The following is a 16543-nucleotide window of genomic DNA, read 5'->3' on the forward strand; positions in this document are numbered from 1 at the left end:
AGTTTTAAAATAGACCCCCAGGGCTTCCCTGGTGGCGCAGTGGTTAAGAATCCGCCTGCCAATGCAGGGGACGCGGGTTCGAGCCCTGTTCCAGGAATATCCCACATGCCACGGAGCAACTGAGCCCGTGTGCCACAACTACTGAGCTCACATGCCACAACTGCTGAAGCCCACGTGCCTAAAGCCCATGCTCTACAACAAAGAGAAGCCACCGCAATGAGAAGCCTGTGCACCGCAACAAAGAGTAGCCCCCACTCACCGCAACTAGAGAAGGCCCGCGTGCAGCAACGAAGACCCAACACAGCCAAAATTAAATTAAATAAATAAATTTTAAAAATAAATAAATAAAATAGACCCCCCAAAATGACTTTCAAAATAAGTTACCTTACATATACACACTACTATATATAAAATAGACAGACAACAAGGACCTACTATATAGCAGAGGGAACTTTAGCTCAATATTTTGTAATAACCTATATGAGAAAAGAATCTGAAAAAGAATATATATATGTATAACATATATATATATATATATATATCTGAATCACTTTGCTGAAACTAACACAACATTGTAAATCAACTATATGTCAATAAAAAAATTAATTAATTAAAAAAAATAGAGTTCCTAGAGTTAGGAACCTAGGAGAAAATCCATCAGGCCTACATCCAGCCCCTGCAACAGTTCTGAAGACAGCATTGAGGACAGGAAAGCAATCCTGTTGACATCCTGCAGGTGGAGAGAACTGAAGAAAGAAAGTCCCCCAGGGCAGCCCCTGTGGGATGATGCAGACAAGAGAGGTCGCTCTTCACACACCTGGATTATGATTCATGGTTCCTACCTTTGCTGGGGCACTGCCAAGCCTGGGACCATGAGTGATCCCAGGTGAGCTCTGTGCTGCCTGGACCCTCTCTCCCACCATGTCTACCCACACCGATGGTCTATGCCACTTTTCAGCGACCATCAGCTGCAGATAGGGATTTTCTGTTCGGAGAGGGGATAAACCTGATTATCCCCATACACCAGGGGAGCCCATCAGAGTGGCTGTGTAGCCTGACGTCTGGGGTAGTGACAGTAGACGAGGTTCCGGCCTCAGCTCTGCTCCCACCATACTCGGCGGCTTTAGAGCAACTGCAGACCTCATCCTGCCTCCGTTTTCTCATCAGTCAAATGAGAATAATAATATTTGTTCTTCCTTCATAGAAAGCAATTGTGAAAAACAAATGTGACAGTCGCCTAGCATTGCTTGGAGGTTACAAGTAGTTTCCAAAACCCATTGTTGTGTCCACTGGAAATAGAAGTGGAGAATCAAGATTACTGTTTGTTAATTCTGAATTTAAAAAATATTTCATATCCTTTTCTTTCTTCCCACAGATGATTCAGAGCTTACCCTTATTGCTAAATGGCTTCACATTTTTCTTTCTTGTGTGAGGTCTTGTTGTGGATCTCTATTAGCTTAATAGTTATCTAATCCCTGGTCTAAAGGTCTCAGATTGGAGGTCAATGGAATACATTCAGCTTACAAACAGAGTGGATTTTGACTCCCATAATGTTGTGGTTATTTTTTAAACTTGAATTAGCTGACAACAAAAATCCAGATTTCCAGCTTTGTTAAAACATACCAGAAGATCTGACCTCTTTCCCACTTTGCAACGATAGGCTGGTGCAGAATAGCAGCTGCCCAGCCTTAGGCAGGGCATGTGGGCTCTGGTCTGCCACAGTCTCCACTGTTCCCTATTGCAGCCCTTTCACTGGGACCTAGTGTCAGCTGTAGTTCATCATCGCACTTACAAATCCATTCTGCTCCTTAAATTTGCCTGGCCCCCAAAGTCTTTTGAACCTGTCATCTCTTATTCTCAAAAATGCCACATTTAAGTCCTGGCCAGTGGCCAGTGGCCCCAAAAGCACACTTTTTTTAGGTGGTGTGGATTTGTGGTAACCCTGGTGCTCTTAACTGTTCAGGTTGGTTTAGCAACTGGGAGTTGTGAGCCTAGAGGATTGATAGGCTATTTGCAGGCTGTACAACTCAGCTTTGAGACATCCTCAGATATGCTCGGATACACTGGTCATTTCTGTTGGTTGATCGTGCCTTAAAGCATTCTTTATAGCCTTCCCCTGAATGTCTTTGAGACCAATTCCATCTTAGGATAGTCTCTAAAGTCTTGTTCTGTTTCCTCATTCCTATGGCTATGGGTTATAATTAACACCCTCATCTTATATTATATCACTGTCTCATTTCTTTCTTCTGCAGTCTATGTGCTGTACTGGAGCATTGTTCATCTTCCAACAGAAGATATATAGTCAGCTGTCTCCTCCACTTATAAACCCCTACTGGTTCCTGCTTCCTAAAAGATAAAGTCTGAGCTTCTTATAAAAGGCCCTCCCCCATCTAACCCGAAACCACTGCTCTGACCCCATCGTCCACCACATGCTGGACTCCTCCCACTTCTCCACAAGCGCCCTGGTATTTCTCAGCAGGCCGGCCTCTGCATTATCAATTCCCTCAACCTGGACTACAGTTACCTACCTTTCTCAGGTCTTGGAATTTCAAAGACCAGTACCTTTTTTTTTTTAATGTGTGTTATTTTTATTGGGCCAAACAAGAGATGCTTGAAATCATAATGATATAATTTGTTACCATCTTGATTTCATAAGAAAACGAAAAACTGCAACACTCCAAAAGTAGGAAGAAACCTCATCTCAAACTAAAATTTCTTTAAATTGAATAAATCTACATTTTGAAAAACTTACTACCTTGCCCTTATTTTTCTCATTTTTCCCAGGCCAGTGAAAAAATTAATCACCAGCATCTGTCCTGGGCTTACTTTTGAGACCCACTTCCCTACCCATCTTCTTCTTTCTAGAAAATTCCCACTCACCCTACAAGATCAAGTTTGAAAGCTGCTTCTTGAGTCTTTCCTGACTCCCCAGGTCAGAGGTAGGCCCTATCCCCTTGTCTATATCTTTGTTACAGTGTAAAATACATGGAATTTTAATGGCAGTTTCTTGGGCCTGTGGAAGAGGGAGTAATACCACAGATCCCTAAAGCCCCTTAAAACCCTTCTGAGAAACCTAGGCTTCTCCGAACAGAAAATCCCTATCTGCAGCTGATGGTCACTGAAAATGGCGTAGACCACCGGTGTGGATAGACATGGTGGGAGAGAGACATGGGATCGGTCATGGTCCCAGGCTTGGCAGTGCCCCAGCACAGGTGGGAACTGCGAATCACAAAAGCCATACCCTCTTCTCCCAAATTTCCATTCCCTATGGCAGCTGTGCCCGCCTCAGTCTCTCTTCCTTTTTAATAACTTGCTAAAAATAATTTTTAACTGAGGTAAGATCGACGTACAACATTACATTAATTTTAGTGCACAACATGATGATTCAATATTTATATATATTTTTGAAATGCCCACCACAAGGTCTCGTTAATATCCATCACCATACATAGGTATAATTTTTTTTCCCATGATGAGAACCTTTAAGATCTACTACTAGCAACTTTCAAATGTGCACTACATATTATTAACTATAGTTGCCAAGCTGTACCTTATATCCCTGTTTCTTATTTATTTTATAACCGCAAGTTTGTACTTCTGACAATTTTCATCCAATTCCCCCAACCCCGCCTCTGACAACCATCAGTCTATTCTCTGCATCTATGAGCTGGGTTTTTTTTGTTTTTTCTTTTCTTTTTTCTAAATATCCCATATAAGTGAGGTCGTCCGGATTTGTCTTCACAAATTTCACTTCACATAATGTCCTTGAGGTCCATCCACGTTGTTGCAAATGGCAGGATTTCACCCTTTTTTAGGGCTGACCTCAGTCTTTTTAAAACGTCTCTTTCAGCCTTTCTAGGCCCACTCCTCCATCTGCATTACCTAAAACTGCACTGGAACAGAGTTCAGTAAAGCCTAACTCTGTCTTCAGCCCAAAGGTAAGCCACTGTGCCTTAAGCACTCCTTTAGTCCAGCTCGCCACTTATCCATCTACTTAAAGTCTTGCGGCCTCAAGTAAACCGGTAAACAGGGCAGAAAGAAGTCACCTTTGCACGCTGTGCCTCACACACACACATGCACACGCACGCAAACACATGCGCACACACACACATGCACACACATATACACAATTTAGAAAAATAAAATAATGAGTGAATGAGTGAATGAATGAATGAATACAAGTTCTGTAGCCAGTACTGACACAGTAGATGTCACTGTTCAGTTCTTGGGGACACCCCTGCTACCTTCTCCACTTGGTACATTTCTTGTTCCTATAACCACAGTCCCTTTCTCCTCTAGAATGAGGAATAAAACCTTTTTAAGACATCAGGGTAACTCCACTAGGACACCAACATCTGGCAACCCACCAACATCTGGCAACCCAGGGGTTATGGGAGACGTGATGCTGAAACATGGGTGGAAGCCATGCTCTCTCCTGAGTGCCAGTCAAAGGCAGGGGTCTTGAATGGTGGAACGGAATGGATCCCAATGTGCTTGTGAATGGGCTCCATGTGCACCAGCTTATATCAACTGCATTAGGTACTTGTTCCCATGACCCCTTTGGCCAACTTCTGGGCCCTGGCTGTCAGTCCAGTTTGAGAAGTCAGAGAGCAGAGGCCCCACGTGGGCATTGGTATGGGGAGAAATTAACACAATAACTGTACCCTGGAGTTTCTAGAAACTGCCTGTGGCTCAGCCAGGCCTGCTGTAGGTAGGGTCTCATGCCAGCTATGCAGATTGGCTAATGAGCAATGAAATTCTGGGATGAAATCATGCCCTCCGTGCTCTTCCCTCTCTTGCAAACTGTTGGCACTGTTGGTTTAACATGTCCCTTATCTGACTGGGGAGAGGGCTGCCCAAGCCGTGGCTTGTAACACTGTGGTCAGACCAGTTGGGAGCAGAGTATGTGTGGCATGTTCAAAGGCTTCTGTTTACTTGATTCTTCCTTGTGTGTCTTGCTGCTTATTGGCAGTTCTCACACAGAAGGCAGTCTGTTTTCAAGGTGCTTGAGAAAAGAAGTACACTTACCCCCCCCCTTAAAGAATACATTATTTCTCCCCTTGGGCTGTTTGTTCAAATCCACATTGAAATAGGAACATCATGTAATCTTCCCAAAGAAGTGACATGATAACCCAATGATGAAAACATGGAGGACAATGGGTGTCTTTTCTTGTGAAGGTAGCACTCAGGTGGCGGTGATCTGGGTGACAGAAATTGGTAGCCATTGAAAGAGACTTTCTCCTTGGAGAAGAGTCTAGATCAGGCCTTTCATATACCTGATTGCTATTATTGTCTTTTACTTTTGCTTTTGTTTATTTGGATGGATAAAGGGGCAGGTGGACCAGAGAGCAGAAGGATGTTTAGTTTTTATCAAGATCACACCTGGTTCAACATTTAACCTCTGAAAGAAGCAATATCCTTCGTCCAGCTTCTCTGAGGATAAGGGAAGCATGGTGATGGGAGACGGGTCTTTCGCAAATAGGCAAGCTGATGCCCCTGCAGCTCTGCCCGTCTCACAGCCCTTGGTGCCCCCAGTGAGGCCAGCTTCCTCCTGACTCTTGAGCTGCTCACGTGGTCCAGCCGCCCATGACTTCTGCTGGTCCTGGGGTGTCTGTTCTCCCCTCACCTGCTCCACCCCTGCTGGCTTTCAGCTGTCTCCAGCCTGTGGGAAGACCCTTCCACTGCTCCAGTCTAGCCTTTTGAGCAGGTTCCTTATCCCGGTGATTTAAGCTCCCAAGAAGATCGTCCTTTAATTTAGTTTAGTTACTTCTTTACAAGTACTCTCCTTCCTGGGGTGCCTGTGCCCCACCTTAGGAATGAGGCAGGGCACATCACCCATGACCTTGGAGAGTCAGAGCCCAAGGCCCATTCTGCTGCTGAGTCTGGCTCTTTCAACCCTCCTTCCTCACCTGTGCGGAGGTAGCCTCCTGGGGACCCGGTGCTCGGACCTCGTGTCTGTCAGGGCCCACCGAGCCCATCAGATTTTCTCCATGTGCACTGGGATCCCAGCTTTGGACAGGATACAAGTTCCTTCCCATGGAGCTTCTGGCAAATCAAGGGTGTGCCTAGATGATTGCTCACATGTCCTTTAACATCCCTTGATTTTTAAGGAGCTTGGCCTGTCCCCGGCACCTGGACTGTCTCTGCATCTCCCCATTTCAGTGTATCTGAGTCTTTGGCACAATCAAAACTCTGTTGCTGGAGTTTCTATGTTTATGTGACAGGAGAAACTGCCACCCTCTCCCCACCTTTTATATGAAATGGCTCTGGAGTCATTTATATGAAATGGCTCCTAGGGGATGAGAGAGTAGATGTTACAGGGGAAAAAGACCCTTTCGTGATTCCAGCAAGAGATTCCTTAGAAGAACATCAAAAACCAAACTCTCCTCCATTTAAGGCTGGAGACCACTAGCCTTAGGAGCCGAGCGAGTGCCTTGCTAATCGAGGAGCTCCTCAGGATGGGTTCAACTCCACCGTCTCCAGGAAGAATAATCATTTGTCTCTAAGAGGTGTGTTTGCTTACTAGATCAGCTAGAAAAATCCCAACAGGACTGCAGCCCTCTTGGTGCCCTGAGTGGGGAGAAGAACCCATGAATGAGGGTGCACCCTATGGGAAGGAGTGGAGTTTTTCAGAGGGTGGGGTGAACTTATGAACAGAGACACTGGCAGCAGTGGGGGCTTGTGTTGGAATGAGAGGATCATGGATGCAAACTGAGGATGAGAAAATCAGGTTTGCAGGGGTAGGAAGGGCCCTGGGCATCCCCCCCGGGAGACTAGGTCACCAGGGGCCCCGAGGACGACTGTCCATGTGTAGAACCTTAACACTCACTCTCTCACATTGTAATTCTTCTTTTTTTCAAAGCCTCTTTTTTTTGGTAATAAAATATACATAACATAAAATTTACCATTTTAACCCTTTCTAAGTGTAGAATTCAGTGGCGTTAAGTATATTCTCACTGTTGTGCAACCATCATCACTATCAATTTCCAGAACTATTTCATCATCCCAAACAGAAACTTTGTACCCATTAAACGACAACTCCCCAGTCCTCCTTTCCCCAGCCCCTGGTAATCTCTGTTCTGCTGTCTGTCACTATGAATTTGCCCCTTCCAGGTATCTCATATAAACGGAATCATACAGTATTTGTCCATTTGTGTCTGACTTTTTTCACTTAGCATACTTAGCATAATGTCTTTAAGTTTCATGTATGTTGTAGCCTGCATCAGAACTTCACTCCTTTTAAGGATGAATACTATGCTGTTGTAAGTATATGCCACATTTTATGCATTCATCTGTTGACGGACATGTGCGTTGTTTGCGCCTTTTGGCTATTGTGAATAGTGCTGCTATGAACATTGGTGGGAAAGTCATTGTAATTCCTTTTTACAATTGCCCTCACCTTGCAGTCTGGTGGGCTACTCTGGTGGAGATGAAAAGGGTCAGGTGGCATAGAGGAGGTCCTAGCTCTCTACTCTCACCTAGAACCTCTGCCCAGGTTCCAGCTGGAAGGACCACAGCTCAGAGTCCCACACAGCAACATGGGCAATGGTAGAAACCCATGATGGCAGAGGGTCATCCAGCAGGGACATTTGCAGGAGAGAAAGTGTGGCCGGTTTCCAATTACTTCTCTGTGTAGAGAATGCTGCCCAACCCCCCCGCCCCCAGAGGAGATGGGGCTACCCATCCCACACCTGTTTGGTGATTGCATTTATAGTACATAATCTGGAAAGATATGAACCAAAGTGTTTGCAGTGCTCATTTTGGAGGATGGCGTTATTGGTGATATTTACTTTCATATTACACAAAAATAGAACTATTTCTGTTTTTAAAAAATAAATGCCAGGTTGATTACTCAGATTAAAAAAATAACAAAGTATTCTATTTTAGTGCTTGTTTCAAAATACATTGTTAACATTCCAGTTCAACTGTCCCTTCTTCTAGCTTTGTCTAGCAGGAAGTTTTTCTACATCAGAATTGTCACAAATTTTATTAAGGTTTGTTTTTTAATGTCAATCTTAAAGACAGTGAATTTGTGGCATTAATTGAGCATCTATTGTGTGCATAATGCTGTGTTAGAAAACTACAAATAAGATGGGTAAATATTTATTCTCTTGAGTTGTTGTAATAAATCCATGTAATATACCTAAAAATATAAGATCTAAAATCGAATTTCCACCAACCTCAATAGAAATGCTTTTATCACATGCTGCATGTGTTTGGAAGGTAGAAAGCTTTATGCACACCCACAGGGCCAGTGTTCTTGGGGTGAAGTTTTAGGGAGATCCAGAAGGCCCTGCTGCTCCTTCACCACCCGAGAGAGCACAGGAGCATGTTGTCACCTCAGATGCTTCCATGGCAGGAACTTAGGTGAGTGAAGCAGGCAGGGTATAGGTGGTGACCATATCATTGATCTTCCAGATGTAAACACTTTTAAGGGTGAAAAGGGGAGCTATTACTAATTGCACAGGGATAACCAGCATCAACTGGGACCATCCAGGTAAATCAGGATATATGCTCCCAGTTGGATATAAGGCAGATGGAATGAGGGGACTCTAGCTCCAGCTAGAGAGCTGGTCCTCATCTAGAGGCAGTGAGATACAGCAGTCTTTAAAATAGGGCTCAGACCAAACACACAGCCACTGATGTACAATATTTGAAAGCAGATCCATCCTTAGCAGTCCCCGCCCCCAGGGGGTTAAAGGAGGGCGTCTGGGCACATGCCTCCTTTTAGATATGCCACTGAAGCTCAGCCAGTGACACACGTACACACGACTCTCCCTTCTGTTACACTTAAAACTGGACACAGCAGAAATGTTCAATAATATGAAATGATGGGGGAAATCATGGTCCAGTCATATTAGCTTTTACTGATACTGTCCTTAAAGATTTTTCAGTGAGATGACCAAAAATCTCATGATATAATGTTGAATCCAAAAAAGACTACAAGATGACATATATAATATGAACCCAATTATGTGATATATATATATATATATATAAATACACACATAAGCACATACATGTATATATATATGAAAGTAGGAAAGAGGTATGTAAAAGTACAGTTTGCCCCTGGGAGATGGGTGAGGAATGATTTTTGTTTTCTAAATTTTCCATGAGGTTTTTTTTTAAACTGTAAGTATATATTGCAAAATAGGGGAAAAAAGCACTTTATATATGTGTGCGAAAGCTTAATATATATGTAGATGTGTGTATACATATACTGTTTTCTCATATGGTCTGTCCAGCACCAGTCCATCTGGCCAGAGAACCCCGAGTCATCTTACACTCGGCCTTGGCTGGTAGCCTGTGTCAGGATCGTGCAGGGCCCACGGAAGAGCCAAAAGGAATCCTCAGAAAATATCTGCTCCCTGAATTCTCTGCCCAGCCTGGTGCCAGGAAGGCGAGTGGGTGTAATCTTGTTAAAGATTAGCAGGAGTAGCTGTGTACCTATTTGCAGTGAAAAATTTGCCTATTATTACATGATCCTTAAAAATGGGCTTTCCTCTGCTGAGTCTGTTTTCTCAGTTACCTCCTCTCTTCCCTGCCCCACGCCCACAAAAAGGAAGGTTTTTGTTGTTGTCGTTTGTGCTAAAAGCAGTTCTGTTGGTGAGGTTGGATCCCATATCCCGGCCACAAAGGGGGGACCCGTTTAAGACCTCTGCCCCTCCGTGTGTTCCATGGGCAGGGAGCTGGGTCCGAGGGCTGTCACCACACAGTCTAGGAAGAGAACCTTACCTTCTCTGTTTTGCTACTGGTTCTTTGGATTAAAAAGTATCACAGAAGCTGGCAAAGTTGCCCTGTTTTCCTCTTTGGATTCAGTAGCAGGATATCATATCTTCATGTGCAGTTTGTACTTCATTAGAAAGGCTTTGAGATGACATAGCAGCGTTTATATTCTTAGGTTTGATTTTACTTATTACATTTGTATTTTGGGGTTTACCAAAATTTATACCTCCATAAAATTTTTAAAAATAAGGAAAGAAATCAGAGCAAAGGGAAAATAAAAGTAAAGAAGGAGGAGACTAGATGGGAAATTCGTGCACAGGATGCCTGTGATGAGGTCATGCTGAGTTACAAAGGTTGAGTGGGACATTGAGCCGTGAGCTCCTTCATGCTTAAAGAGAATCCCAAACAGAAGAGCCGCCTTATAACTGATTCAGTGAGGAATCTTCCTTATGGTTCTAATCATTTGAAAGCACTATCAACAGGTAGCTGATACTGCGTGGAAACTGGTCGTGAAGATGGCGGAGCTAAAAGATGGGAAAAAGATGGAGAGCCTGAGTCCCCACCTGCAGGAAAGCTGTCCACCTACCAAGAATTTATATTAAACATTTGGGAGTTTGTATGTTACAGCAGTCAACCTGCCCTAACACACCCAAGAAGAGAAATCACTATTGCACACATTGGTGTCATAACCTTTTTATATGTTTGGGTTCCCTCTCTTAAGCTGCAAATTCCTTTGGAACCCACCTTTTATTGTTTTTTTAACTAAAAAAAAAATTTTTTATAACCCCAGAGAGTCTAGCATAGAGCCGTGCACACAATGAGCCTTCAGTAAATGCTGATGATAGATTCAGCGAGCTCCTAATGGGCTGAAACTGAGCCTTTGCCTTTTGTTTCCAATAGCACTTGGGATAGGATTATGTGCTATTAGTCACTTTTAATTAAGGTTCTTACTAGTAAGGAACTTGAGACCCAATATTCTTATAAAGAGTGGAGATCTAGAGGAAAGAGATAAAATAGATATGCCCAAAAATCCATTTGGAATTTCTCTGAGAGATGTTTCTCTCTTTAATCCCTGTAGTTATTGAATGTAACGGAAGCTTCAGTGGAACTTGAACAGCCTGTGAGTCGGGAGCTTGGGGTCTCTTGGCTCAGCTCCGCCACAAGTTGTGACCTTCAGTTTCCTTGCCTGTAAGATGAATAGTGGTTCCTAAGTGAAATGCTATAGATGAATGGAACATTGGCTACCATTCAGTTACATATCTGTGTCTCTATGTCTATATAGTCTCCACGTGATTTTGATGCACAACCAGATTTGGGAACCACTGGACAAGGTGATCTTAACCTATGAGTCCATCTTTTATAACATGAAAACATAAATTTGCTTTCCTGACCTGAGGTTGTAGAACTTAGAACTGGAAAGAGACAGAGGACTGAATTAACCCATCTCTTTGTGGGAGTGGGGGGAAATGAACAGTAATAACCAAACACCACTTTTAGCTAGTCTAAGGATGAAATGGAAAAATAAAAATGTTTTAAGATGATTTGGTAGAAGAGATATTTTCTTTGACAGGATATTAGAGAATTCGTCAAGAGTTATTAAACAAGGAAGTCAGAGGTTCCATTGCAGGAACTTAAATATTTGTTGATTAATCTGCTGATGTGCTAGTTCAAGCAGAGAAGGAATTTTGTTGCTGTTATAAAGTCAGGGTTTCTAATTGTCCATTCAGGGAAAAAAAACAAAAAAAACTTTGTGTTGCCCTAAGCAACCTAAATTATCTATTCCATTATTCCAATAAGCACCAAAGAGCATTTAATGTATCCTTTGGCAACCGAAGCTAGAACTCCCACTTAAGCTTCTTTCAGGCAGATATTCATGGTTACTCTTAGTTATTGAGAAATATCACATGATCCATGCCCTGAACTTGAGAAGTAGACTTAAATTCTGCCCCACCCCCACCCCCCGGAATCTGAGGCAGAACACCTTATCCTTTAGTGGTGGCTTCATTCTCTGCCCCTGGGTGTTTACCATGATTCTGAGTGAAGCCCAAATGATAATGGCAGAGCTTTTCAAAATAGAAAGGGATCCAAGGTCTTTTCAAAAGTGCAGCAATCAGAAGAACTATTGATTCTGAAATTGAGCAATTTCCAGGGGGACCAAAGAATTGGCATATCGTAGTAATTAGAGCATGTCTTCTATTCAACACATTCCAAATGATTTTCCATTCAAACATATTCAAAATATATTTTAATCCAAAGTATTCAGAATGTTCCTTCTTCAAAAAGTATCTCCCGATTAGCCAGCATCCCTCCTCCCCCCAGGCAGTTGTTCCCACCTTTATTCCTTTCGGAGGGCTTAGCAGCCACTTGAATGCTCTTTGCTCTGAGTTGCTCTCATTGAAACAATGCACTCAAATTTCATGTGAATTTGAATTATGCAAATTTTAAATCATGCTGTGTAAAATAGTAATAAAATATTTGAAATAGTGCAAATTCCTTCAGATTTGTATGATCGATCCAGAAGGGCATAACAAATCCAGAACACCAACTTAGGGAAAATCCCTTGTCTGGGGGCCAACCCACATTAGCGGTAAACAGAAACCCCCAAGGGCCTTGTCTCTGTGAATCAAGCACAGGGGGTTTTGTGAGTGATTTTGGTGACTATAGTGATGTTATTTTAACATTCATCGTTTTGAGAGTTTGACATCTTTTCTATCCTATGATAGTACCATCTAAACTTTTATTAAAAAAAAAAGTACTGTTGGTGAAAATGTGCTGTAAATTACTATGAAATGGAGTTAGATGCAAGAGAGAAAGAAGGCCCTAGCCGTGATCCGCAGTGCTGTTAATTTGGGAGAAAGACTGCAAACTAAAAGGGATATATTATTAAGACATTTTTTTAAAGCATCATTAAAGCAAAAATATGTTACTATGATTATAGATTTGTGTACTCTGAGAACATGTTCCCCCCCCACCCATTTTGTGATTATAACTATAAGAACATTATACTTGAATTAGACAAGTTTTGAATGGTGTAGTTCTTCAGGAATGCAGTTGTCTTTAAAGCATCTTGTGAATATAGTTTGTACTCCTCCTAGATTACAATCTCTTTAAGAGGAAGCAGAAACCACCTGCTATTTGCATATAGTCCACACTCCAAATACCTACTAATAATCATGGTGTCTTTGTTGTAGAAGTTCTCTGTTTACAAAGCTAATTGTCTCAGTTTGCCCTCATAATGACCCTATGAGGTGAGTTTTCTTATTTTCCCCATTTTACCAGAACCCAGGGGTCTAGGTTCCTTGATTTGCTGTCACTTAGCAAGGTGTGGTAGGTAAGGAAACTGTCAGATTGACCACTGAAATGGGAACCTACAGGCATCTGAATGGACTTTTAATATTCGCCTCATTTGAAGTCCTAAGTCTGATTCCTCCCTCCGTACATAGGCATGTTCTAGCAACACGGAGGATGAGAACCTCTCTCTGTTGGTTTACAAACTGGCCCCTGTACTCAACAGGGCAAGGAGAGACTGAAGAAAGAGGCAGACACTCCCGATCTGTGGGTGACAGGTTTAATAATTAAGGGGAGGGGCTTCCCTGGTGGCGCAGTGGTTAAGAGTCCACCTGCCAATGCAGGGGACACGGGTTCGAGCCCTGGTCCAGGAAGATCCCACATGCTACGGAGCAACTAAGCCTGTGCACCACAACTACTGAGCCCATGTGCCACAACTACTGAAGCCCGCATGCCTAGAGCCCGTGCTCCGCAACAAGAGAAGCCACCACAATGAGAAGCCTGCGAACTGCAACGAAGAGTAGCCCTAGCTCGCCGCAACTAGAGAAAGCCCACGCAGCAACGAAGGTCCAACGAAGTTCCAATGCAGCCAAAAATAAAAAGGAAATTTAAAAAAAAAAAGAAAGAGAAAAGAAAATAAGCAAGGGGACTGACGTAGGACTCTTGTCTTGGGCCCTGAAAGACAGTAGGTCTCCACGTCCATCGCCAGATCTTAGAAGTTTATATAGAAGCCTTCACTGGGCTCAGTCACATATGTCATCCAGATGGTCTCAACCCACATCATTATGTCAAGGCTGTGTCCTTGGGGCAGCTTCTTGGAGCAGGGATGGCAAGCTGAACACACATTCTAAGGACGGGGACAGGGTGAGGAGCCTCCAGTCACCTGGGTCCAGGTCATGGGTCCACCGGCAGTCACATCCCCTCCATGAACTCCTTGCACAGGCCCCTGTGTCTCTCCTGCATTAGCTGTGACTGTGGGCCTGTATCCATTTCCCCGGAGAATCTTTTAGTTCAGGCAACAGTTTCCTCTGGGGCTGGCTCCCTGTGTGCACTGATGTTCAGGGCCTGAAGTGTGTCTCTAGGGAAGGTGAGAAAGGATGGGGCTCAAGCATGTCAGAGCAGAATTGTCGTAGCTTCAGGTCCCAGCTAGAGCAGCAGAGTCAGGGGACTGAGTTGTGTTTCCATTCAGAGCTAATCAAGAGATCTCCAGAAAAGCCCTCTCTGAGCCTTAATTTCCTCATTTGCAAAATAAGAGTAACACTTGTCCAAACTACCTTCCAAGACTGTTGTGAACGAGGGGGATGTTTTCCTTCTTACACTTGCAGCCTTGGAGGGGACAGACCCAAGGGCCTGTGTCTCCACAGGCAGGAAGCCTTCCCAACCTGCCAACACGTCCACCCATCCAGCCCTCCACGGGCTCCCTGGTGGGCACAGGCAGGGTTTTGTTGTTGTTGTTGATTTTGAAAGATAAGCTCAGCTTTTCAGATTCAGAGAACAAATAACAAATATGATAGCTGGCCAAAGAAACTGAAATACATGTTTATAAGCAAACCTACTTTATTCATTTTTACAGATACGAAATTATGTCTTCTTCTGGTCTATAAACTGAGATCTATAAAATTATTCAGGTGTAAGAAGTAAAATCAGTTCCAAACATTTTATTTTGAAAATGCCCAGAATAGGTCATGTAGATGCATTATTGATGAATCCTTTCTCCTTGCCCTGAAATATGCCTAGGGCAGAGGTTTGCCACACCAAAGGCCTGGGAGAGGACTTGTCCTTGTCAAACAGAAAACAGTGTGTGACTGTGCAGGTAACACAGGCGAGCAGGAGGGGCCATGTCAGCCAGGCCTGAAAAGGCTCGAAGCTCCTACAGGCGCAGCCCTGGGGAAGGGGCTGGACAAAAGGCAGCAGCCCCTGTCCTCTCCAGGCCCCCACCAGGTAGCATCTTGTCCTTGGGGGCCAGTCTCTCTTTCCCAGGCTGTCTCTAGCGTGCGTGGAATTTCACCTGAGTTCATGGATTTGTGGGAAATGGTTACACACAGTGGGGTTTGCTCCAGGGAAGGAGACCAATACGTTCCATCTTGCAACAAATTGATCCAGGCTGCCTGGAGGGCCACGTTAAAAATGAGTCTCAGGCCAGACCTGGGTGGGGCAGAGAGTGATGAGCACCCATCGCATGTAGCTGCATCCTTTCTCCTGAGCCTCAAGCTCCCTTAGGATGATAGTGGCTGTAGCAACTGAACGTCTTTGTTTTATTTTACTCTTTTTTTTTTTCTTGTGGTATGCGGGCCTCTCACTGTTGCAGCCCCTCCCGCTGCAGAGCACAGACTCCGGACGCGCAGGCTCAGCGGCCATGGCTCGTGGGCCCAGCCACTCCGCAGCATGTGGGATCTTCCCGGACCCGGGCACAAACCCGCGTCCCCTGCATCAGCAGGCGGACGCTCAACCACTGCGCCACCAGGGAAGCCCAGCCCTGTTTTATTTTAAACACACCAGAATTGGGCATAAAGCAAGGGTGTTATATTAAAGTTCTTTATAGAGAAAGAATATATGCAGATAGGTAAGTAGATAGGTAGGTAGGTAGGTAGATAGATAGATAGATAAGAAATATGTTATAGGAATTGGCTTGTGTGGTTATGGAGGCTGAGAATTGGGGGTCAGTTGGTCCAAAGGCCCAAGAACTAGGGGCATCTATGTCCAAGGGCAGGAGATGATGTCCCTGCTCCATCAGAGACAGCAAATTTGCCCTTCCTGGTGTTTTTTATTGTTCTTGTTCTATTCAGGCCCTCAACAGAGTGGATCATGCCCAGTGGTGAGGGCAATCTTCTTTACTCAGACTACCTGTTCAAATGCTAGTCTCCTCTGGAGACATACTTGCAGACACACCCAGAAAGAGTGTTTCGCCAGCCATCTGGGCATCCCTAAGCCCAGTCAGGTCGACACATAAAGTTAACCATCACTGTGTGCGTTCATGTGTTGAGAACAAGGGCCTTCCATCTTATTCATGATATAAATGAATTGTGTAAATCACAAAATCCTCAAATTGCAAATGATCCAGGGGATCTCTAGATACTCTCCCCACCTGCCCCCCATTTTAGCAGCTTTAGTACTTGCCATTTTGAGGTTGAGGAGGGAGGCTCAGGGAGGTCACATGACTTGCCTGGAGCTACTTAGCCAGTTAGTAGAAAGCCAGGACTAGAGCCATTTCTCTGTACTGTCCTGTCCGGGGACACGGCTTGCATGACCTGGTTACCTGTCAGATGGGAAGGGTCATGAGGATAAGATCCTGGGACTAGGTGTCCCTACCCGAATGGGACAGGCACCTGGAGAGCACACTGAGAGGCCTTTGCTAAGAGCAGGGACACTCTGCGAAACAGAGTGAGGTCTCTGAAGGCTGTGGCTACAGAAAGAGGTGGTATAACTGACAGCTGTTGGAACCCAACGAGAAGCTGGGAGCAGGTACCGTTGGGAGATCTTGCAGGCAGGTGGGGTTTGGTGCCCTGGGGGCAGGCAGCAGGCCCCA

The sequence above is a fragment of the Pseudorca crassidens genome, chromosome 21, assembly GCF_039906515.1.
Source record: "Pseudorca crassidens isolate mPseCra1 chromosome 21, mPseCra1.hap1, whole genome shotgun sequence".
Lineage (NCBI taxonomy): Eukaryota > Metazoa > Chordata > Mammalia > Artiodactyla > Delphinidae > Pseudorca > Pseudorca crassidens.